The sequence below is a fragment of the Ambystoma mexicanum genome, chromosome 3q (assembly GCF_040938575.1).
Source record: "Ambystoma mexicanum isolate Mex_15411 chromosome 3q, UKY_AmexF1_1, whole genome shotgun sequence".
NCBI classification, from domain to species: Eukaryota; Metazoa; Chordata; class Amphibia; order Caudata; family Ambystomatidae; genus Ambystoma; species Ambystoma mexicanum.
Genome location: NC_090926.1, coordinates 94,178,503 through 94,202,176, shown reverse-complemented (window position 1 = coordinate 94,202,176; position 23,674 = coordinate 94,178,503). Strand labels below are relative to the sequence as shown.

Sequence of the window (23,674 nt, the reverse complement as noted above, 5' to 3'; positions counted from 1 at the left end):
GCTTAGGTTGCCCTACTTGAGCAGAGGCCGGATTTTCATTGCCCTAAATCAAGGGTCTGCAACCTTTGGGGTCCTGGGTGTTTAGGCTTCCACTGCCATCATCCATCGCCAGAAGAGTCAATGGCGACGATTAATGGGAGTCATAGCCCAAAGCACTCAAGCGAGCACAAGTTGCAGACTCTCCCTAAATGCATTCCTTTCACAGCTTGAAAATGATCAATTGGTTGTTCTTTTTGACTCCTAATGCTCACATAGGCGGGGAACAGGTGCCATCCCTTAGGGTAGCCCCTCCTCACTTTAAGCCTTGGGTGCTCCCATGACTACCTTGTCTCCTGAACCTTTCCGTCGTTATTGTGAAGGTGCCTGAAAACCATTAATGAACTGAAGTGAAAAGTGAGCAAGGGAATTCGTGCTGCTCATCTGCAAGCCGCTGAAAGACAGCCCGCTAACTGAGAACGGCTCCACTTCCTCCAATCCCCACTTGGACAAGATCGAGAAAACATGCGCGTCTCTGCCAGGCTTTCCAGCGATTTGCCAGCCAGAGACGCTGCTCTCTAATCACCATGCCCGCGACGCGGGGCGCGAGCTTGGCAAGAAGCTGTACTGTGCCATACTGTACAATTCAGCTGCGCATCCCTGCTTTCCAGACTGCTGGCATCTGCTTCCCAGAAAAGTCAGCTGCAATTTAACAATGGAAACCAAAATGTTCTTTCCCCGCCGCCTGTTCATTGGTCGTGTGTTCTGCATTGCCATCCTATGCAGTGCGCACATCGAGGGCCCGATTAGTCTTTTCCCAAATCTAGCTTGTGTACCCAGGCGACAGTAATGCCCGTTGTGAACATGCACAATATTCTGGTTTCTCTACCACAACTTTAAGGGTGCAACTAAAATACTCAAATAACAGAAAGTAAACTTCAAATGTAATCATGTGAAATACATATTCTAGCAGCTGTAATCAAGCACACACTAATTTTCCACAATAGGGTAAGACTCCCGCCCGCTTATGCTTCCTATCATTGATGAAATCTGGACGCCATATTCCTTGGTCAAAATGGGAATTATTGTAGTATACAGACCAGAGCAATAGCGTATCAGCCTTGGGCTAGGGGGACAGCCTGGCCCTGCATAGTCTACAGAGAGATGGAAAACAGGACCTATTGGGCCAGTCTCTGGGAAGTTTAAGCCCAGGCGCGGGCTCTGGCAGAGCTGACTGCCGGTGGCAGAAAGCGGTCTTGCAGTGGGCTGCTCCTCCTGCAGGTTTCCTAGGTGGCATGTCCTCTTCTTTTCCCACATAAATGAAAATGCATTTTACAGTGGCAATGATGTCAAATATTTATGGGCATCAGCATCCAGCAAATGGGATTTAGAGGGGCAACAATGGCATATATTGTAGAGAGAGGCTTCATAATTTGCTTTGGGGAATGAAAAGGGGACAGCACAAGCAAATGTCGTGCCAAGCCTTATGCTCTTCTGTGAGTACAATTGGTATGAAGGCGGGCATGCTGGCATGGTGTTTAGGGTTCAGGTTCAAATAGTCCAAGTAAAAAAAGCTATTGAAAAAATATTGTAAAGAAGAAAATAGTGCACCTCAAAATAGCTCCTGGTAAACAATAGCAATAATATCCACATTGGAGAACCTCTGGGTGCTGCTCTTTTCCATTTTGTTAAAAACAGGCATCAGAGGCGTTTCCCTCTTTCCCAGTACACAATAAGCTCCAATCGGCATTGTCTCCATGCAGGCAGATTAATGTGCAAGGATGTGCTGCTTAGCACCACATTAAAAATGGCAGACCTGGTCATGCCTGCACTCGTTTGCGGACACAGATTTGTGATCAGCAATCCCACGGCTCCTTCACATGTCACCAGGAGGTGTGGCAACTGTCACTGAGGCAACGCAGAACTTCCCACGTAAGGAAATATCTGTGGTGATCCATATTATGTTTATTGAGAAAGGCAACATGCAGTGTTGTGCATTTATGATGGTCGTCACTATGAACATTATATAAATGCATGGTTTGTAGCTGGACTTTGATGCTATAACATAAAGTGCTGAGAGTCTTCAGGATCTGCTCAGGATGAAAATGTTCTTTACAATGGCAATGCTGACATATATTATTGATACCTGCCTGATTTCTTTCCTTGCGCCCAAGAAGATGGCCCATTAGCCAAACCAGATCCCATGCCACTGTCCTCCAAAAACCAGGGCATTTTCCCAAGTTTACCCTCTCACTCCTATCATGTTTGATACTACTCTTGTCTAGAAATGTACATCCTCGGACTGACCGGACTGGGACAGTACAAGGCCAAGCCTTCCAGCAGAAACAAAGCACTCTCCTTCAGACTTTCCCATTTCAGGTTCACCCAAAGCACCCCAGCCTATTTCCCCTGTAGGTCAGCACCGGCCATCTTAGCTCTTCCGTGATACAGCTTCATGGAGCAGTACTAACCCAATGCCACAAATGTCATGAGACAGAACGTGCTTTGCCACAAAGAATACCAAATCTCTAACTTTCAGAGATCTGAACCCTCAATCGCTAGACTCCTATCACACATGAAGGGGCTCTGTCGAGTTGCCATGTTCCTAATTCGGCACTCTAGTCTCTTATATCGGGGAGCAATCTGATTAATTAATTTAGCATGAATAGAGGAGTTCTTGGTGAGAAATGATAGTGCAGGAAACGGGCAGTGAAATGTGGCACAGAAAACTAAAAATGTAATGGATGTGCTATGTTCCTGATTGTAGACCATTGTGAATACATCACCCTATGACAGCAGCATATTCCATCATTTATTTAATAATTTATTTATTTATTCATTTGTAAAGCGCACATAACCCAAGGGTATCTGGCGCATTCCTTGAAGATTACAATGTTCTTACAGTGGGGAAAGACATTTCATTACAGTAGGTATGCAGATGGGCAAGGTTTACCAGCTAGTACCGGGAAGCTGTTACCCCCTGTTTTTTGTAGTTTAAATCTAGGTATTGTTAGAAGGTGTGCATGTGTGGACCTGGTGGGTCTGTTGGTTTCATTTTTTGTGAATTTGTTTGTTAGCTATTTGGGGACTGCATTTTAGAGGGACTTGTGTGTAAGTGATAAGGTTTTGAAGGGAATTCTATCCTGCACTGGGAGCCGGTGGACATTTTGTCTAGCAGAGGTAATGTGGTTAGCGTTTGGGATCTTGAGTGCCACTCTTAAGGCATTGTTTTGTAGCACCCATAGAAACTGACCAAACTCAAGCAAGCAGTCCAATGCCACTAAAAATAAGCCTTCTTGGACTCAACTGCTAGGATACATTACCTTTCTGCGAGTCTATATACTACCACAAATGAGTATCAGTGTCATTGTGACTTAGTGACTTGCAGAGGAAACCCCTAGGCACACACAGTACATGTGTGAACACACTCACTCCTCTTATAGAGTTGGAACAGAGAAATACATTGTGATGGAATTCTAGAGCTAAAATCTCTAAACCACTGGAAATACCTCAATATGTTTCAGTCTTTACAGAAGCTTATCAAAAGTATGCAGGTAAGTATAATGCCACCCCAAACAGAGCATGTTACATTGAGACAATGGGCCACATTACATGTTTGCCGGTCCGGTAATCACGGTACCGGTAAGATTGCCAGTACCGTTGTTACCGGACTGGAAAACTATGAGTTCTGCTCACGGGTGCCTTCCCGCCCACCAGGACTGACCTGACGGGCAGACAGGCGCCCGCGAGCAGACCGTGTTGGAAGCACAGGCACCATTCAGAATGGTGCCTTGCATCCGGCCTCCCCATTCACATTGAGTCCTATGGGGCTCAAATGGGAATGGGGATTAATTATTACTGGCACCCGGCAATGGGGAAATACATTGTCTGCCAGGGCTGTAATGTCCCTGTATTTCCCCATTGCCAGGCGCCGGAATAATTCACAAGTTCCACGGCAGCCTGCCGGTATTACCGGCAAGGCTACTGCCGAACTTGTAATGAGGACCAATGTACTTTCTTCAAAAGGTAATAGGTCTACACAACACCCAAACAATCAGACACCTGGGTGTCACAAATGGCCTCAGTAATACCCAAATGACAGAGATTGGTTCAATGTCAATGATTTGATGGCAGTATTCTGAACTGTTGCACCCTAAACATCATCCCTTACCTCACCCCCTGAGGGGGGTCCTGCCTCCCTAACGGGGGTGCACCTGTACCCCAGGTTTCATACTAATAATAGGTAACACCTACTGTCTAATATTCTGGCTGAGGTGAGTATCCAAAGGCCTTACCCTTTTCTCCATCTCTTGCATTGGGTTTCAAATAGATGATATGCTGTCCTGAAGTTTTCCCAGGATAAGATTTGCATACATTCCTTTAATGCTGTGCTGCCCTTCCAAGTGAAAAGTTCCTGTTGCCCTGGTCCTTTGCTCCCTCTCACGGTTTGTCTTCATGTCCTCCCCTTTTCCGTCCCTCCAGTGGTCACACAAACTCTACTCTCTTTGATCTCCCCAACTTTATCCTCTCGTATCTCCCCTCATCTCTCCTCCTTCCTATCTCCTCTCTCTTGTCCCTAATTTTCACCTTTCTACCCCTTCTCTCTCCCACCTCTTCTCTATTTCCTCCTCCCCTCTTTTCTTCTTGCCTTTCTCTTTTTCCACTTTCATTCACTTTGTCTTTTTCAGTCCCTCAAACACTCACCTTGTGCTGGCTCACTTATCCATCTACACTGCACCAAAGCCTCTTCAAACACTCCAGCAAACCCTCATTCGCAGCCACACTCTGAATCAGGTACCACTCTCTCTTACAATCAACATCACACCTGCAACATGCCCCACAACAATCTTCAAATTTCTTTGCTCCACCTTCCTTCCATCGCCTGGTTTCTCCGTACACCTCTGCTCCACCTATCCTCACGCCTCTGTTCCTGTCTGATTCTTGTGCCTTTTAATATCTCTGGCTCCCCTTGTTCTCATTATCCTCCCTTCCACTGGCTCATTTTATCACCTGCTTGTTTAGGCCTTTCTGTGTTCCTTGTTTCCCATGGGGTTGTGCCACCTTCGAAGGAGATCTGAAAAATGCTCAGTAGCCCTGCGCTCTGCTGCACGTAGTCTGTAATGCAGTCTTTGTGTTGTGGATCCTCAGATTTATGGACTTGAATGTGAGCTGTTTAGCTGGACCAGCGTTAATGTTTCTTTTTCTTCTGCGAAACCTCCAGAGGCTTTCTGGGGCTTGTAGTCCTGCAAGAATAGAAACAAAACTCTGTGCAGAGTGGGGAACAGGAAGCAATGGGTGATTTACAGTGTTACCTGGTACATGCAACATGGGACACATAGGGGGCAGAGATGGGTACCTTCCCAAATTCCTCACTCTACCTCAGGGCCGGACTGGATCTGACATTTGTCCTGGTGGGACCCCAGGTTCATGAGGGTCCAAACTCCCCTGTGAAAGGGTCAAGTCTTTCTTCTTCTTCTTCTTCTTCTTCTTCTTCTTCTTCTTCTTCTTCTTCTTCTTCTTCTTCTTCTTCTTCTTCTTCTTCTTCTTCTTCTTCTTCTTCTTCTTCTTCTTCTTCTTCTTCTTCTTCTTCTTCTTCTTCTTCTTCTTCTTCTTCTTCTTCTTCTTCTTCTTCTTCTTCTTCTTCTTCTTCTTCTTCTTCTTCTTCTTCTTCTTCTTCTTCTTCTTCTTCTTCTTCTTCTTCTTCTTCTTCTTCTTCTTCTTCTTCTTCTTCTTCTTCTTCCTCCTCCTCCTCTTCTTCTACTTCTTCTTCCCATTGTTGCAGGATGATGCCCTAAGTTGTGCTCTTTCCTTCAGGGAGGGTCCTTCATCCTCCTCGGTGAGATCTTCCTGCTTTAATGAAAGGTGTTTCACCCAGGCGTACCATTATGATCTACAACAAATCATATGAATGCAGACTTTTGACACCTTGGTAGACCTTTCTCATAGGTTGTCCTTGGGATGGGTCTTTCAGTCTTATCTCTGGCCCCATCAAGTTAACCTTCATCCCTTTTTACCAAGAGTTCAACAAATGCAGCACTGGGTCTCTTGTTTCTTTGTGATCCTGATCTGAACACTCTGAAGGGAGAGAGAATTCGTTATTCAGAACGGTGTCCAGTCATTTGGTCGAAAATAAAAGATCGAATGACCATTTGGTCGAATACCAATTGGTCAAAGAAAAAAGGTCGCATTTTTTTATTTATTTATTTATATATTTTTTTCGTTTTGGTTGGTAAAAAAAAAATAATAACGAAAAAGGGGGGTTGGGGGAACCCCCCCATAAAAAAAAAAATCGACCATTTTTTCTACCATTTGGCATTCGACCAAATGGCATTCGATCATTTGGTTTTCGACCAAATGACTGGTAACCATTCAGAACTGGGATCCATTGATGGATAAGGCAGGACTAATGCGTGTCCTCCTCTTCTCCTCTCCCTGGCTACTTTTCAAGATGTTTCTGTAGAGGTGGGGCTTGCTGTGTTTGATAGTATTCATCAGACTCCTCCGTTAGACTGCATAACCCCACAGTACTTAATACTTTCTCACCTTCCCCTGTGGCTTGTACTTCCCCAAGCTTTCTGGGATTATTTAGATCCTTTTGAGGAGGTTCCACTTACCAAGAACATGTTTTGCCATCAGCAACAGGACTGAATTCCCAAGTTGAGCACCAACTATCACTTTACATACTTCCACTCTCTAGGTCTTGCTGGGTAGCTCACAGGGTAACCCATCAAAATAGACTGACCACCCCACCCCATTGTAGGAGAATAGAGGTGAGGAGGATGTTGACCAGCAGGGCCAGGATATTCCTATGGTGCTTTGTTGGTTTGACCACTATAATCAACTGGTAGGGTGGTATGTTCGTGTTGCTCCGGGTTGGGGTGAAATACCCCTTCACAGGCAGATCTAACCTTGGCTCGGTCTTGAAAATGATCTTCCCATCAGCAGGGAAGTGGTATTTGTAGGGTATGTGTTATGAACATCATAGACATTCTCCCTTAGGCATCGTTGGGTTGGTGTGACTGCCCGATCATTCAGTGTCTGGAAGATCAGAAGCGGCACTCTGCTCTTTTCCGATAGTGTTCTGCTTGGATTTGCCTCTGGAAATTCCTTTTGCTCGTGTCCCCAATCTCTCTTCTGTAGGCAACCTCTGTATCAGGGCCTGAATGGTCCCATGATGAAATCATGTGTCACAGTTGGCCTTTAGAATGCCCAAACTAAGGAGATAGTTTAAAGGATTTATATGTCAAATAATACAAACAAATATGATGGTTTAATGACAGAAAGCTGGATTGTGGCACACTAAAGACCTTCCCTCTCTCTTTTCCTGCCTCCCTAACCCAGGTGCTCCTGTAACCAAGCCTGTATACTAATGACAGGTAAAAGGCTGGAAACCTAAAGGCCTTAGACATTTCTATCTCTCTCCCTCTGAGGTCCATCTAGGTGATATCAAGTCCTGACACTTTCCTGGGAAAAGATTTGGGTCGACCCAAAATGGCGCACTTGGAAGGCCCCTGTGCTCTTCCAGTTGCCAAGTTCCTTTCACTCTGGTCTTTCACACTGGCTCATTTCTCTTCCTGATGTTTCTTCTATCCGCCCCCTCTCTCGCTCCCTCTTGCTCCCCTTATCCCTTCCTCACTTTTTTATCTATGTGTTCACTCCTCCCCTTCTCTGTCCCTCTGATGGTCACACAAACTCTTCACTTTCTACTCTCCACTTCTCACTCCTATCTACTTGCTCCTCTCTTTCCTTCTCTCTCCTCTCTCATCCTCTCTACACTTCACTCTCCCCTCCTCTCTTCTCTCATGTCTTCCCTCCTCTCTGCTTTCTAATCTCCCCTCCTATCGCCTCTCTCCTCCTTTCTCCTCTCTGTACTCCCCTCCTTCCTCTTCTCCCACTTTCATTCAATTCCTTCACTCCCTCAATAACTCTTCTTCCTCTCACTTATCTAGCTACACTGCACCTAACACCCTTCACATGCTCCAGCAAACACTCACTCATTTGCAGCCACACTGATACAATTAGGCACCACTCTCTCTAAAAGCCAGCATTTCACCTGTAGTACGCCCTAGAACAATCTCCAAATCACTCAGCTCCACCCTTCTTCCATCGCCTGGTCTCTCAGTCTGCTTCCTGTAGACCTGATCTCACCCGAACACCTATCATTCTGTCTGATTCTCAATGGGTGTTTATACCACTCACATCCCTTGTTCTCCTTACCCTCCCATCCCAAATGGGTCCCTTGATTATTTGCTTGTTTTGGACAGTCTATCTACCTTGTTTCCCCCGGTTGTGCAGCAGCCACAGGTGAAAATGCTCAGTGGTCCTGCCTCCATCTCACGTGTAGCACTTAATGACATCGCTCCATTGCTGATCCTCTTGTTTATGCTCCCAATGAGGTGTTGCTTGAGGGAGGAATTAAAGGTGAGCTGCTCCATGGGATAGGCGTTCGTGTTTATTTTGTTTTCAGAGACACCTGTGGTTTAATATTATGGAGGGTGTGGAGTCCCTGCTGCATGGTCTTGTGGGATGGGTAGTTCTGTAAGAATAGTAACTGAATTTTGTTCAGAATCGGGTACAGCAAGAATTAGGGGACAGCATGTTTCTTGGTACATGAAACTTTGCACAAACAGAAAGGCCAGAGATTGGGACCCTCACAACTCGCTCACCCCACCTATCGTGCAGAAGTGCACATGGCTTTCATCATGGCATTTGCCCGGCCCCAGCTCGGTACCCGTCCCTGCTCCCTTCTGACAGAGTCCAGTGCTGGACCCTGTCAACACCAGTAAGCTCCCTAATGGTGGCTGATTTGTCCATGAAAATTGGGGGAAAAGGTTGTTGTGAAGGTGTTATTGTAGTGCTTCCCTTGGATGAAACATTTGCTAGGCACTGTGAAATTACAAGGCCAGGGAAGAAGAACACAGTTTATGAATGGTTCTTTGCATGATTTCACTAGATGTCTATATAAATTGATCGGTTAATTCAGGGCTCCGGTAATTCAAGGCTCCCATCATAGTCCCTCTAGAACTGGAGGAAACATTTTCAAAATGTCGGCCTGTGTAATTAGATAACAACCTCGTCTGCCCCCCTTGGATCTTCAACACTGCACTGGGCTTTGCTGACAAGAAACTTGGCTTGATCATTCGTTGTTGATTTGATCAGGAAGTCAGAGCTCATGTAACAAGGGCAACACGTGCGCAATGCAGACATGTAATCAGCTGTCCTCTCCTTGTCCATCACCGTTGTACGACTGCTGAGTTTTACTGTCCAATGTATATAATGTGATTATAAGTGAACGTTCATGTAGGTGCATATCTATGGAACAATCTCAAAAGTTATTGGAGACAATTTAGAGACTAGCTGCCCTGAAACTGTTAGCAGGCTTCTCCTATATTTGTATAAACCAATGTACCAAACAGGTGCCACTTTGGAAGAGAGTGACCAAACTAATACAGTCGAACTGGATAAAAAAAAAAAAGAACTGCTTGCACATTGTTCCATTGCTAGGAGTGTTTTCAGGGCTCTGGGAATGGAGATAATGGAGATAATTATGCAGCTCATTGATGCGTTTTGAAACCCTTTTACATTGCTGTGAACTTGTGCGTGAACAGAGTAAAAGCGCAGACAAAGCCCATGTGGCTGGTTAGTCTTTTCTCACCAGGTGGATTCAAGATAAATCCACTAACACAATAGGGACCGGTTCCCCACTCTCAGCTATTGTTGGCAACGACTTGAGATGAGCAGATTGAAGGCTGTTCAGGCTCATATGTAGTGTCTTATGTTAACGTGTATTTTTGTATTTGTTAACTGGTTCACCGGTGATTATTACTTGTTAGGATTTCAGTTAGCTGTCAATTCTCTCTGAAGGGGAAGATGACATCGGAGACCAACAATCTGAAATTCCTCTGCTTTTAAAGAATTTTTTTTGTAAATGTAGATGCATGCTACATCATGGATCTTTGGTTCCCAAGGTCACTGTGTTTCCTTCTCCTGCTGTTGCTGTCATCAGTATGTATCTTGACTATGTAATCCTTGTGGTTGTCATGGCATCCCTTTGTGTCATAGTGTTGCACATGATCTGGTGGGTAAGCATCCTGGTAATTCTTTTTTTTATTTTTTACAAACAATATTTCATCAGTGATTCCATTAGTCCTCATGAGATAATCAACTGATATCCAATTCGACAAGAGAGGGTTTCGGAGGACTAATGAGAGCTATGTGTTGGTGATCCCTGCTATCATTTTCAATACCTCCTGCCAGAAGTTATATGTTGCGCAGGTAACTACCAAGAAAGTTGCCCCAATCATTGCCCTCCAAAACAGACCAGCCTGCACATCTGGCATTTGTGACACAAACGCTTGATATCCCTTTTGGTATTGCGAGCTGAGATTAGGACACTGTGTTAACACATGCCGTGGTGTCTTAATCGCACAATTGCACATTCTAGAGACCCTGTCTGGGAAGGTGATTCCATTCCCATCTCCAAAGTAAAGTCTTTTCTCATCGGTTCACCTTGCAGTTAAATTTCCATTGCTAAATTCGCCTTCTTCTGGCCTTCGTTCATTCTTTGGGACATCAATTATACAAATCCAGTTTTATATAATCTGACAAGCCTACAACTGCTGCCTTCAGTCCATATTGAATTCCTGTGACAAGTTTCCCACGATAAGTGCCAATAATTGGCCTTCCTTCCTTGTTTACATTCCTACATTAACTACCAGCACTAAACTTTAATGTAGGCTTTAACTTTCTGAATTGTTTTGTGCCTGAGCATGACTAGCATTCACAGCCACTCACAGCAGCACTAACAGCAGTCTTGAACGACACACTAACATACCTGGCGGCTAAACTCCTCGCCTCTGGAGGTGAGAGCCTCCCGTAGGAATTCCAGGAGTCAAAGCTAGCCCACAAAGAGAAGACCCACAAGTCGTCCTTCTGTTGCCCCGCCCCAGCCCTCTGTAACGCTATCCTGCTGCAGGTTGGAAATGTCCCCACCATCCTCCAGTTCTGCAAAGCATTAAAAACCTGTATCTTCCATCAATACCTGCTGCACGACTAAATCCATGTTCTTCGGCCCTTCTACTGCAATACTGTCAATAAAGGGCATGGCCAACGCTCGTTGCACGTGTTGTAAAGCGCTCTGCTGCTGTCAAGCTAGGTTCGCAATATAAACAATAACATACAAATACAATCAGGACACTCCAGTATTGTCAAAACTCTCTTGCATTTTCTCTACTTCACATTGATCTGTGCACCTTTCACAAAGGAAGTCTTATGCTCAAATCCGGGTGCCTGCTTCTGAAACTCCAGAACCCTGCGTTAAACAATGTAGTGAAACGATTTCCCAGAGCACCATCTTGGGTTTGCATGATTAGGCCAAAAGCATGCATCTGAGGTTCTCGTGCATTCTTTAGTGACATGTGTGGGGCGTAATACATATCTTTATCATAATATTGCTTCGCTTAAGAATATAAAGAGTGCGGGTGAATCTACATGCAAAACTGGCCTTTGTTTAATAGTCAGTTTTACAAAAAATGAATTTATATTAATGTGTGCCCTGCAAATAAGAGAATTTGACAAATATTGTCTCCAATTCTTGTTCAGACACATTTGCAAAAAGCAAAATTCTGTATCCCTTATCTCTTTTTTTTGTAGTGTCCCAAACAGTCCACTCTTCCGCCATCGTTTTCGTTCGAAGGCTGAGTTTTGGCTCGCTTTCTCACATCCACAACGTCCTGATTCACAGAAGCATTTTATAAAGGCGCAATCCCATAGGAAAACACTCTGTGAAATGGGCCCTGTGTTACTTTGCCTCTTCCTCCTCCGCACGCTGTTTTTTACTCCCTCTCTGAGGTTCTTCCTTCTCAGTCCAATCCCTCGATTCCGGGAGTGGCGTGACTTCAGCTTTGTTTCCGCACCCCAACACGTCTGCCCAGAGCCGCCTGTGCGTGGTCCTTGAGAAAGTGGTATAGTTCTAAAGAGGGTCCATGTAGCAGCTAAGTGAAGGCGGGTGACATATAACTGTGAACAGTTGCCTCATAATGAGTTCTTCCGCAGCAGGAAATCATTGGCACGGGTGGAGTAAAAGTTTTTGTTGAAGAGGTCAGTGTGACCAAGTGCATCTTGTTTCTTTGAATAGCACCTTACCGGTCTCAGAAATTGCAGAGGCCGCCATCAGATTTCTGATTGCAGGTTGGAGGGCGGGAGAAAGCACTTGCGTAACATCCATAGGAATCCTTTGCTTGTCAAGTCAGAGATAAGAGGCAGCCGGCAGGCAAGCAATGTTATCTCCTAAAATGGAAGCTCGGACAATATTAATCTGATCTTGCCCTCTGAATCCTCTCCTGCAGCATGTTTGCCTAGTACAGTGTTTATGTTTACATTTCTTCATTAAAGAAACAGTTATAAAGGACGGATTGTATAATTATTTCATCTTCTATTAGTGCTGAATAAAATAAATAAATAAAATAACAAAACTCAATAAAATGGCAGGTGACCAAACAGAATTTAGATTAAAAAACAAAACCACAAAAGATCAGTTTGGACACTGAAACTAATAACTAGGCCAGGCAAGGAAAGGGCAGGATGGGTGCCTTTGTGCTATGCAACATAGATTGTCAGAAATTGCGCTTAAGAATGTGATTGCACCTCCCTTGTAGGTCGCTTATGTTAATGTGTTCGGGGGTCACTGCAATGCATTTTAACTGTAACGACATATGTGTAGACTGCTCCAGTAGTGACAGTTGAGAGAGAAGTATATAATCCAGTGCTAAATGTGTCTATATTCAGACTCCTAAACAACATGGTTATTGTTGGCGAGGACGGACATGAAATTACAGGGCGGTGATTTGCTGATTGGCTAGATTCTCAGCCAGGTAATGCCAATGTCTAGACTTCTAGAATGATCAATTTCCAGAGGCAAGTCTTCTAAATTGGCAAAACACCTGTAGCACCAGAGTCTGTGAAGAGGAGCTACTTGCCAACATGAGTTTTCGGAGCCACTCCATGTCCCTGAGTCTAGAGGTGGCTACATGGGCAGATGCGGAAGAGAGGATACCAATCCTGTCCTCTTTCTGTTCATGGCAGAGCAAGAGAATGCCATATGGCCATGTGCCAGTTTCAACAGGCCTCTTAGCACACATGCTGGAATCTACCGTCTAAGGACTTGTGTGTTGGATGTTGGTATTATATGTTTGGGATAAATTGGCACAGTATCATGAGTTGTGTAGTCGTGTTCTTTATGCCTCTGATGTTGGTCTTGCGTCATCTTCATCTTGCTCATACATAATGCTTCTTTTTCCAATGGTATAGGACTGGTAGATTTTTAGATGCTCAAGAGATATCTTCTTTGGGGCATAGTAAAACATTTTCCTCAACTGGCTGAAGATATTGTGAACAAGTTTTCCACTGAACGTTTTGAAGCACTCCCTTCAGCTGAGTGAGGATTTCTCTGCACTGTTTATGATACTTCTGTCTTCAGCCTTTTAGGTGTTTTCTTCCCTAATATTCAGGGGTGCTCTCTTCCGCTGGCTTTAGGTATTCTTGTATGTTGTTCCTCAGGTAAGCAAAGATTTTATATTCTGTGAGCTGTGGCGGTCTTGATATTTATCAGTACTATGGCACCTTATGTTCTGGGCCTTACTGATCCTGTTAAACGGGATATCATATTGTACCTCCTTTATTGTATATATTGGCCTAAGCCCAGTCGCTCTGCAAAGAAATCCGTGTTGCAAAGTTTCGACCTTAGATCGATTTAGCCGCCATTTTAGGTCCATCTGCCATTTTGATTTCCGTTTCAAAGTCACTCTTTGTTTTAAAATGGTGGACAACATTTCTCCCTTGTAACCTAGCTGTTCTGACCTTCGCACCAAAGTTAATGTCTAAACTGCCTGTAGGCCAAATGTTAGGGTCATGTAATGAGACCTTGTCCTACGTTTGACCTGTAGATCGAGGATTATCCGGGCCAACAAGTCCGATCCGCGGACATACACCAAATACAATGTTGTTTAAATACTAAACGTGAACACTTGTTGAACTACATTGTATAGGACGTGTACTAAGGCATAATGTTAAATCCAAAGATACACTGTTGCCATTGTGACTTCTTGTTGTACAAACTGGAAATAATCCACGTGCACATAGTTGGATAAACTAGAGGTGAACTCGGCACGAACCCTAGACCGAGAATTATTAACTTGCAGAGGGGTTGGACATTACGATTGGGAAATGTATAAAAGATGTATATGTCTAGACGTCCAGCACCTCTCCCTTCTCACACCGAAAGGGCTGGTATTCGCTGTGATGTACTGAGGGCCAGATAGCTCTCTGATACTTTGTTTCTTTGTAAAACTGTACAGTTGTTTGAATAAAGATCTGTGAATCTTTATAAGCTAGTGTTTGGTGTATTTCCTTTTGGGGGACTCAGCCTCGATATTTTTCTTTGCTTTTACAAACCTGCCTTGTCAAAGTAAATAAATATGTTTTCTGGGGTTGTGGCACAAACTATTCTGACTTGGGCATTGGTTTGCCTACATTTTCACTAGAGTGTTTTATTTCTCTCCTCTGGTCTCATTTGTGCTGCATATTTACTCAGTTGAGTGAAGATGAATTTCTGCGTGCCTCAATGGTGCTACATTTTGGTCATTGTGGTATAGAGACCTATGGTCTTAAACTCTGCTGTACATTAGTATTGTCTTCATGTTATTTGTTAATGTAATTGTTTAGAGTAAGTAATGAGTGTGACAAATCAACTTCCGGGGCACCACTGGTCCAGGGATGAATATCTGTTTCTAAGCCATCAATCAGCCCCATACCTATAGTACACCAGAAGTGATCCAAACCGATTGGAAACACAAGCAAATTACAAACCTCCTTGTCCAATTTTGGTAACGTGGACAGAATGGCAGGCTTACCTCCTAAAGGTCAAGGATCATTGGTTAGTTGAAACACAGCGTAAATACAATTATTACCCAGTGATAAAAGGGTCTGTCCAGTCAAGGCTGTATAAAAACATCTACTTTATTATTATCAAAACAGACAGTTCTAGCACACTACAAAACAACACCTACACTGTAAAGGAATGCAGAGGACAGACCGTTTCAAAGAAGGAAAAGGGATGCACTCTGGATACTGGCAGAAAGGGTAGTCGGTATAGTAATTAATTGCAATAGTTCAAGGATGCATGGTTTCAGCACAAAGGGAGCAATGGGTCGTAAAATGTCACTCATTGTCCTCGGAGAAGGATCTTGGGGACAGAACCACCATGTACTTTCTGCTGTCATAGTTCTTGGTGCTCGACAGGGTTGAGTCAGTTTTAGGGCGCTTTGCAACTTCTGCGACAGAGTTCAAGGCAGAAGAGAGCTGTGGGCCACAGCTCTCTCCTGGCTTGAACTCTGTCGCAGAAGTGTCTGTGGGTGTCAGGCAGCACGCAGTTCGGCGAGCAAAGCTGGATGGATAGCTGCAGGCTGACCTACACAGCGGCTCAGAGTCAGAAATGTTTGTCTCAGTGCTGATCGGCAGTTCTGAAGCACTGGTCAAGGCATCTCAGATTACTTTAGCTACTGTGGCATAACAACAGTCAGTGGTGCTGTCATTTGCCACTCGGGAGGCTCGACTGTCTCAAAAATGACCTTTAAGGTGGATGTTGGTAGATGCTTATCGAAGCACTCCTCCTAGCTTCTTCACTGGGCTTGGGTCATCCTTTAAGGAGGATGGCCCAAAGATGAGGAGAGTGTTGCAGGCAGCTGCCTTGTACTTGGTTTTGGTTCAGATACTTTCTGGAACTTCCCACCTAGGATGCTTGCTGCAGAGCCTAGCAGGGCACGCTGTGTGCTTGCTGAGTACCAGTTCTGGAGCTGCTGGAGGGTCCTCTGTATTCAGTATCTCCCTCTGTTCCCTGGGAGGTGTTTATGGGGTGGATCTTGCTTCCCTCTTGGAGGTCCTGGCCTTCCTTCACTGGCGGATGATATAAGACAGATTGTACCTTCAGCCAGAGTCCATTGATGAGTTCTTCCTTCTGCTTCTGGTGAAGACTTTAGATGATCTGCCAAAAGAGGAGCTTGAGCTTTTTTAAAGCCAAATGGGCCACAGCGATTGTTGTAGACTAAGCATACCTTAATTAACCAATCCTGGGTTCCCACCAATAATCTCCTGTATGCGTGAGGTCATAACCATAGTGGTTTGCAACAGAAAGGTAAAGGGGTGAAAACATATATTACTAAGTCCCACCCATCTTCCTTTCTGTTGTGGATGAAAGGGTCTCTCTGGTTAATGGAGCTCTCTGTGGTTTCTGATTAAAGGGGCAGGTCTCCCTTGAAGCTGTGTCGAGACCAGACTGTCTGGCTGCGCCAAACCACATTCTCGTCCCTTCTGAATGGGTCCCCCTGTTGGGATGACTACTGTAAATACGACGCAGCCTAGACCTGACATTTTACTGTCAATCGGTACTAAGGCTGAGAGCTGGCTTCAGGTTGACAAAGAGCATATGCAAGGTTCTTGGGGTTTTCTGTCTTCTTTGTTAACCTCTGCAGCGAGGCCACAAGTGGCCCTGTTTCAAATAAACTCGGATTTTTATGCACATGCTGTCACCAGCTACACAGCTCCAAAAAATGACACAGCAGATCCATGGAGCCTTTGTTAGAGAATTAGGCTGGCCATGTTAGGGGGGAGGTTTGTCCCTCCCACTTCTGGAGATACATTGTGTACTCCACCTGTCAGATGCCAATTAAATATGACAGGGTGGGACTGCGTCTGTTAGCTGTGTCCACCCCGAGTACACAGGTCTATGTGTATGTCTTGCGGTGAGCATAGAAAAATGTGTGCGTATTAGCCCCACACATTTTCCGGAGATTGATGTACCATCATTCAATTACATTTAAAATTTCAAAAAAGTCAAGTTGAGCTCACACCCATCGTGTAAGATGGTAGAATTCCTCACAATGAGTGTGTACCTAAATTATTGTATCTAATGCTTCAGACATTGCCGATGTTGTACCCTCTTCTTTGTAAAGTGGTGTTTCATTGCTTTTAGCCAGAGGAAGCTTCAACCTCACATTTCAATGATACCATGGGCCTCATTACGTAGTAGGAGGTAGCCATGGTGCTATTAGCACCATGGCTACCCCCTTACCGCATTCCTGGTTCCCGAAATAGGGACTTACCGGGTCATTCCAACCTTGGAGGACCTGGTAAGTCCCCATTCCGGGAACCATTCCCAATTCCCATTCGAGCCCCCATAGGGCTCAATGGGAATGGGGATGGAGCTAATAACGGTACCACAATTTGCGGTGCCGTTATTAGCTCTGAAGTTCCTTAATGGGCCCCTTCCATAACGCCTGGTGTCCTTACCGGTGCCAGTAATCCCTTACCACCTACCTCGTAATGAGGCCCCATGTCTTCATCTAATTACCTCTGTGTTTTGCTCTGTGCAGCAGTGGCACTGCATCTTCATCTCTGTTAAAGTATACTTTAATGTGGACACTATGACGTTGTATTTTTAGCTAGCTTGGTCAGGGCTGTGTTAGTGCTGATTTTTGAGTGAGCTTATTATCTTCAGCTCTTGGTTGTGTGGGCTCTGAATCAGCTGAGTTACTTGTTGTTCTATTCTGGCCTTGAGTGCAGCTGCTAGACAGAGCACAAACGTATTCTTCTTACAAAACAAAGGAGTTCCATTTGCAGCTGAATCGTTGGGTCTTTTATTTTGGGCTTTGGCAGTGCTTTATATGCAGCTAAGCATCTTCTGTTCCATTCTGGGCTCCTTGTTACTCTGTTATGAGTTAAGGTAAGATCTGCTTTCAGCTTCAGTAGTGCTTATCTCTAGCTATCTCTAGCTAATGCATAATATATTGTGCAATGGTTCTGCATGTTTAGCTGATGTACATTATGTTATTTTACATTTTTTTATACTGTGCTAATCACCACTGTAGTGGTATTACAGCAACTGACTTTATCCGGAAATTGACAAATGATGGCCCTGCGAGGATGTCGCAAGACTGTGAAAAGGAAGTGGAGGATTGGGGAGGACGTGATAGGAATGAAGAAACTAAACAAAAGTATTCTCAAACTCAGAGAGAGGAAACAATTTGGGTGAGTGGGAGGGATATGGTTTTGAAGTAGGGATCCGTGTTGCCGAAGTGTAATTAGTTATTCGTTATGAGTGAAAGACTCTGTGAAGCACAGCCCGGTTTAGAGCAGAGTATTATTGTAATGGCAATATCTAGACCCTATGATGTGTGGTACTAGATGTAGTTAATTGGTGAGTGGTTGCATGATGGACTTGAGAGGTGCTCTAGTAGGGATGTATGGTACCTTTTTTATTCTGTTCTGGGCTTAGATAACAAAGTATTATATCTTGAAATACAATCTATCCTTCTTACTACCAGGATTGTACATTTATTCAGCTGAGTTATAGACTCGCCTGCTTGTTCTACAGTGGTGCTGCATCTTCAGCTTAGGAGGCAGTCCACCAAAAATGTGTTAAGGATTTCAATCAGGCGATACACCCAGTTCTCAGCCTAGTATGCAGCGCACAACTGAAATGCTAATTTTGTTATACATAAGTTCAATATTTGAGAGATACACCACTCATATCACACACCCTTTTCAAATACCTTGGGTCACAATGGACCAGGAACCAGGCTGGTTGGTAAAGGTAATATTTATTTATTTACAATTCCTGAAAATCACACACTTTTTAATATATGGGGCAGCAATCACCAATGGGGTGATAATAACAAATAGGAATGTGAACAATATATTTAAATTAACCCTTTAGCAACACCCTTAGAAAACCCAGAGAATAGAGATACTTTTGAATTTTGGGAAAGAGAGCTCTCAAGTTAGGATTTCCTATTGCAATATTAGATATAAGGAAGAAGCAGGTAATCAGGAATAAGAAACCAAATTCAAATCCAACCTTCCCTCCCTAAACAAGAGAGAAAAACGGATCTGAAACTCTTACACAGTTAAAATGATACTCAGAAATGGCTGAATAAAACAATTAATGTGTGCAAAACTCCTTAAATAAGTACAATTCTCTACCGGAGCAACACTGGAAAGTTACACACAATCATAAGCAATAGATTGAGCAAACGCATACAATTCTAAAATGAATGGAAGGTTTAAAATAATTGATAGTTAAAATAACACATGTAAAACTTTTCAGAAATGCTCATTCCTGCCTGAAATTAACCAAACGGTTTTAGATAAAAACGGGTGAAATATAGCAATGGATGCAGTGTTTGGGTTGGGGGGTAGCTGTGGATCCTGGGTACAATATGAAAGTGAAATGAGGTCTCTAACTGTTAAATAGAGTGAGTTATGCAAGATCTAGTGAGGTGCATTTTTGAAAATAAAGGCGCGAAAAATGAACAGAAATCAGTTTTGACAAGGACAGTTTCACTCTACACTAGGGCATTCAGGCTAGGCTACCAGCTTGCGACACAGTAAGCTCCGGAGTTGATCCACGGAATCAACCCTAGCACCTCCACCCCCACCCCCCGGTGGACCCAGTCCGATTACCCGAGGAAGATTAAGGGTTTTGGATTTCACAAGACAAATTATTAAAGAAGTTAGCACTAGCGCAAGGAATCAAAGGCAGAGTTTCAAGAATGATTGTGACAATATTACAGTTATCGGGGTAAGGATTGGATGACTTAGAGATTAGCATGGAACAAAGCAAGGCCAGGTTTACTATGTTTCTATGGTTCCTATTGATACTCACAGTCCACTTTTAGTTTGGATTTTGGGCAGTCAGCGCTCTGGATCACCACACGGATCTGGTCTAACACAGAGCAGCCGGACAAACTCAGTGGGGCAGAGTCAGCTGGGCAGGGACAGGATACCAAAGGATAGTTCTTCTGGACTGGCAGTTCTGGTTACTGGATCCTATAGGGCATCAGGATAGTAGGATAGCAGTGAGTGGCAGCAAGCCAGGTACATTCAGGATGCTTCCCCAAAACAGCACAGTGCTTCCCTTGGTTATGGGATAATTTTAGAATTGTGGCCTAGCTGAAGCAGGATCGCCAATTGCTTGGCCTTATGGTTGGGATCTGGAGTTTAGATGGAGAGATGCAAGATGAAGACAGGAACAGACAGGAACAGGACGCCAGCATAGGAATCAGGAATCAGTGAGTGTCCTGAGTGCTAGTCAGGGGCCCTTATTTATAATAGCAGATGACATCATTACAGTATATGACAGGGGCAGGATTCACTACCCACGCTCCTAACAAATGGATTGGGCAAGGGCAGAGTCTCCACCTTGCTCATAATTGGTTGGATATCAGAAAAGTGATATCATGTTTATGAGGTTATTTTTACAGTATCTAGAAACTCCCACATTTTCTTTACTGAAAATCTGATTTTGCCAAAATCAGATATTTATGCAGTTGCCACCTCTTAGTAAATCAGATACACAGGTTACATATTTTGTGCAGCACAGACTAGTCCAAACCTCCAGTTTGTGAGACCTTGTGTTGGATTGTGACACATTTTGGTAATTTTACACATTAAAGATTTGGCCCACAATTCCCCAATTCTATACACAGATGCAAATTGTCCCCAGGGATGTATGTACAAAATTTGATATTTGTAACATGGATGCTTTTCTGGAAATACAACATATATCACAGTATCTGTCCAGAGTGTGCCACGACATTCTACCAAGTTTTCAAACACAGCCCACAATTCCACTTTTAAACTGTGAAAATTCAAATTTTTACCACTTTTGACAGCTGAGATATAAGTCTTTCTAAAGTTCTTTATAAAATAGTCTTAAGACAAATGGGGTCATTGTCTGTCATTTTTTATCTTCCCAGCTAACACCAACTGGCAGATTCTTCCAAGCAGGATGGGGGGCCTCGCTCTTAATTGAAGGTTTTATTGCCCTTCACACTTCACAGGTGAGAATCCCAGGACTGCTTTTTTCCCAGACTAGAGCAAAGACGAATGTCTGATGAGCATGTGAACTGTCATTGTCCTATCCCATTCAAGGTTTTTCAAGCTGATACATCGCACCTAGGTGTCCTGGATTTAGGGTGTATCTCCCTTCCTAGGAGGAGTTTCATAGCTGGCAACTGGAATTACAGGTTTCTGAGAGCTTGCAACTCCAGCCTATGTGTTTTTTAAACTGTTTAATTTCTTACTTTAATTTGGTTTGCAACTCCTCAGATTGCCACTGCCTTGGAAGCTGTAGTCATTTTCCTTGCAGCAGGACTCTTATCTAAAGTTTAGATACAGTTCTCTCTGCCCTGGCTCAGAGGGTAAAAAGTCTCTTTGAACTGCTGCACCTGTATACATTTTGTGAAGAAATAAATGTGTGTTTCCCATGCGAGTGAAAATGAAATTGCTTTTGATTTCTCTGAGAGTTGGTTTTAACTGGCCCTTTTTACTCACAGTGGTTTCAGAATGATAGACGGAATTGGCATCAAAGCAGCATTTTGAAATGGTGAAAACAGTTTCATTTTGAAGGGGGTTTTCCTTTTCACATGATTCCATATATGTTTCAGATCACAATGGCCTATTTTTCAGTGTGTTCCCTTGTTCCATTTTCCCGAAGTGTGTGAGGCTAAATGGTAAAGCCATTTTTCTGATGTTGCTGCCTAAAGCTTTTTTGAGGTCCTGGTGCACACAGGAGCCAGCACAGCCAGGTTGTTTTTCCTTGCACACAGGCAGCTCAGTGATGTGAGGCAAGGCCATTGAGTGCGTCAATATATCCCACCGGTCTGATGTACGAGAGGGGGGAATGAGTACTGAAAGTTGTGGATAGTCACTTGCTGTGCCCTGAGGGAGGAAATAGCAATACCAAGTGTGAGCCCCTGTTGTGAAGTGGGTGATATTTAGGCAAGGTGTTGGTTACCAGAAGGTAGGTTTATTCATGGTAAAGACCCCTGCGAGCCGCAACACACGCACTTGCTTTCTCTATACCCATTCGCCCCAATGGGTTCTGTCTCGCTTGCACCGTTCTGGAATTCACCTGCGGGTGGAACTCCACAATGGTTCCACGGGATCCACCTGTAACATCTACTCTTGTTGAAATGAAAGATCAAAAAGAAAGGAATGGAAAAGATGTAGAGAGAAAATGGGGGTGAACAGACGAACATGAGAAAGGAATAAGCAGATACAAGATAAACATAACATAATATTTGTAACTAAACCATATATGATATCTAACAATGAATCAGTAATAAACAAAATCATCTCTAATATTCGGTGCAATTCCTATACCCCTCCTGGACAACAAATTCTCCAGATCTAGTAGATTCATGTCTCTCACAGTTCATGCCGGTCTTCCAACTAAATCATTTCTTATATTGCCAGGTATGCATAAAACATCATCAAAAACCTATCTTCACCAATATTCCAATGTCACACTCTTCTTCTCCACACTCCCGACTCTCTGTGGTTCCTTGTACATAGATAAACCTTTTGTCACTTTTCAAGAGTTTTTAACACTAACCAAATCTCATTCCCTAAAGTGTATGCCATTGGTAGATTTAGTGTGATCAGAGTATGATTTATATTGCATTTGTTTCTCTCTGACTCTTTCTAGCACTTCCTCAATGTCTATATTCTTGACATTTTTTACTGTTAAGCTTGAAGAGCGCGACGGTTGTACGCTACCCTGCCCCTCATCATTACAAATGGTTCAACTTTGGTGTTGGACAGAGCGGTAACTCTGTAGGCATTTAGCATTCCCTTCAAAGAGTCTCACCATGGTAAAGAATTTGAAATCACCAGCTGAATAGTGCCTTCGATGAATCCATTCATGCGCTCAACAACGTCATTCAACATTGAGTGATATAAGGACGCACGTTTATGTTCAGTGCCTCGAACCTTTAGAAACCTTTGCATTTCTTCGGATGTAAACTGTGCCCTGTTTTCTGTGACAATTAATTCTGGATACCCTTCCCTGCTCAATATTGTTTTCAAAAATTAACAATTTTTCTAGTAGTCACAGTATTTGCATTACACACCATTCTACCCACTTGCACGTGTAATCCATAAGTACTATACACACTTTGAATGCCTTCACTGTCTCGAAAGGTCCTACAATGTTCATTGAAAGTTTCTTCCAAACTCAGCCTGGAATTTGTATTGGTTGTAGAGGGGTCGTACCATGCTTTTTACACGTATCGCTGTTGCCACAGACCTGACAGTTCCTCACACGTGTTTCTGCATCACCCAACATTCCTGGCCACCAGTATGTTTCTCTTAACTGTCTTTTTGTGAGGTTCCTGCCAAAATAAAACTCATGAGCTAGGCCAGGAATGCTGTCGCACAAGGAATTGGTGTTATTTATCGATCTCCAATGAATATACAATTTGTATTCTTTGTGATGTCATCATGTATTTGTATGTACTCAGACAGATTACTTATCATGGTGTCCCACCCATTGTGAACCGCTTGTGGGAATAACTCATTTTGGATCTTCTTTGGATTCTTTGATCCACTCTTCTTTCGATATATCAGGTAGGATGCTCAAAATGATGCTCTCTTTATTGTGGGATGTTTCAACCCACTAGTCCAGGCCCTGCAACATTACTGTGCATTGCTTGCATCAGGAACATCTAAAATGGCCACCGGAAAGCATGCTGCTCGCTAAAAATCACCCAAAAGTGTGCAGTAAAATCTGAAAAATAGGCCGCCATCCACTTTTGCCTATGTCAGTGGTAACACAGGAGAGGACTGTCAAAACCCATCATTT

General features: G+C 43.7%; 1 protein-coding gene across 1 annotated transcript in view; it reads left to right on the top strand.

Moving 5' to 3' along the window:
• The window catches only part of PDE1B (phosphodiesterase 1B), a 1,810,462-nt gene that overhangs the window by 312,246 nt on the left and 1,474,542 nt on the right, over positions 1–23,674 (top strand). The window lies entirely within an intron of this gene.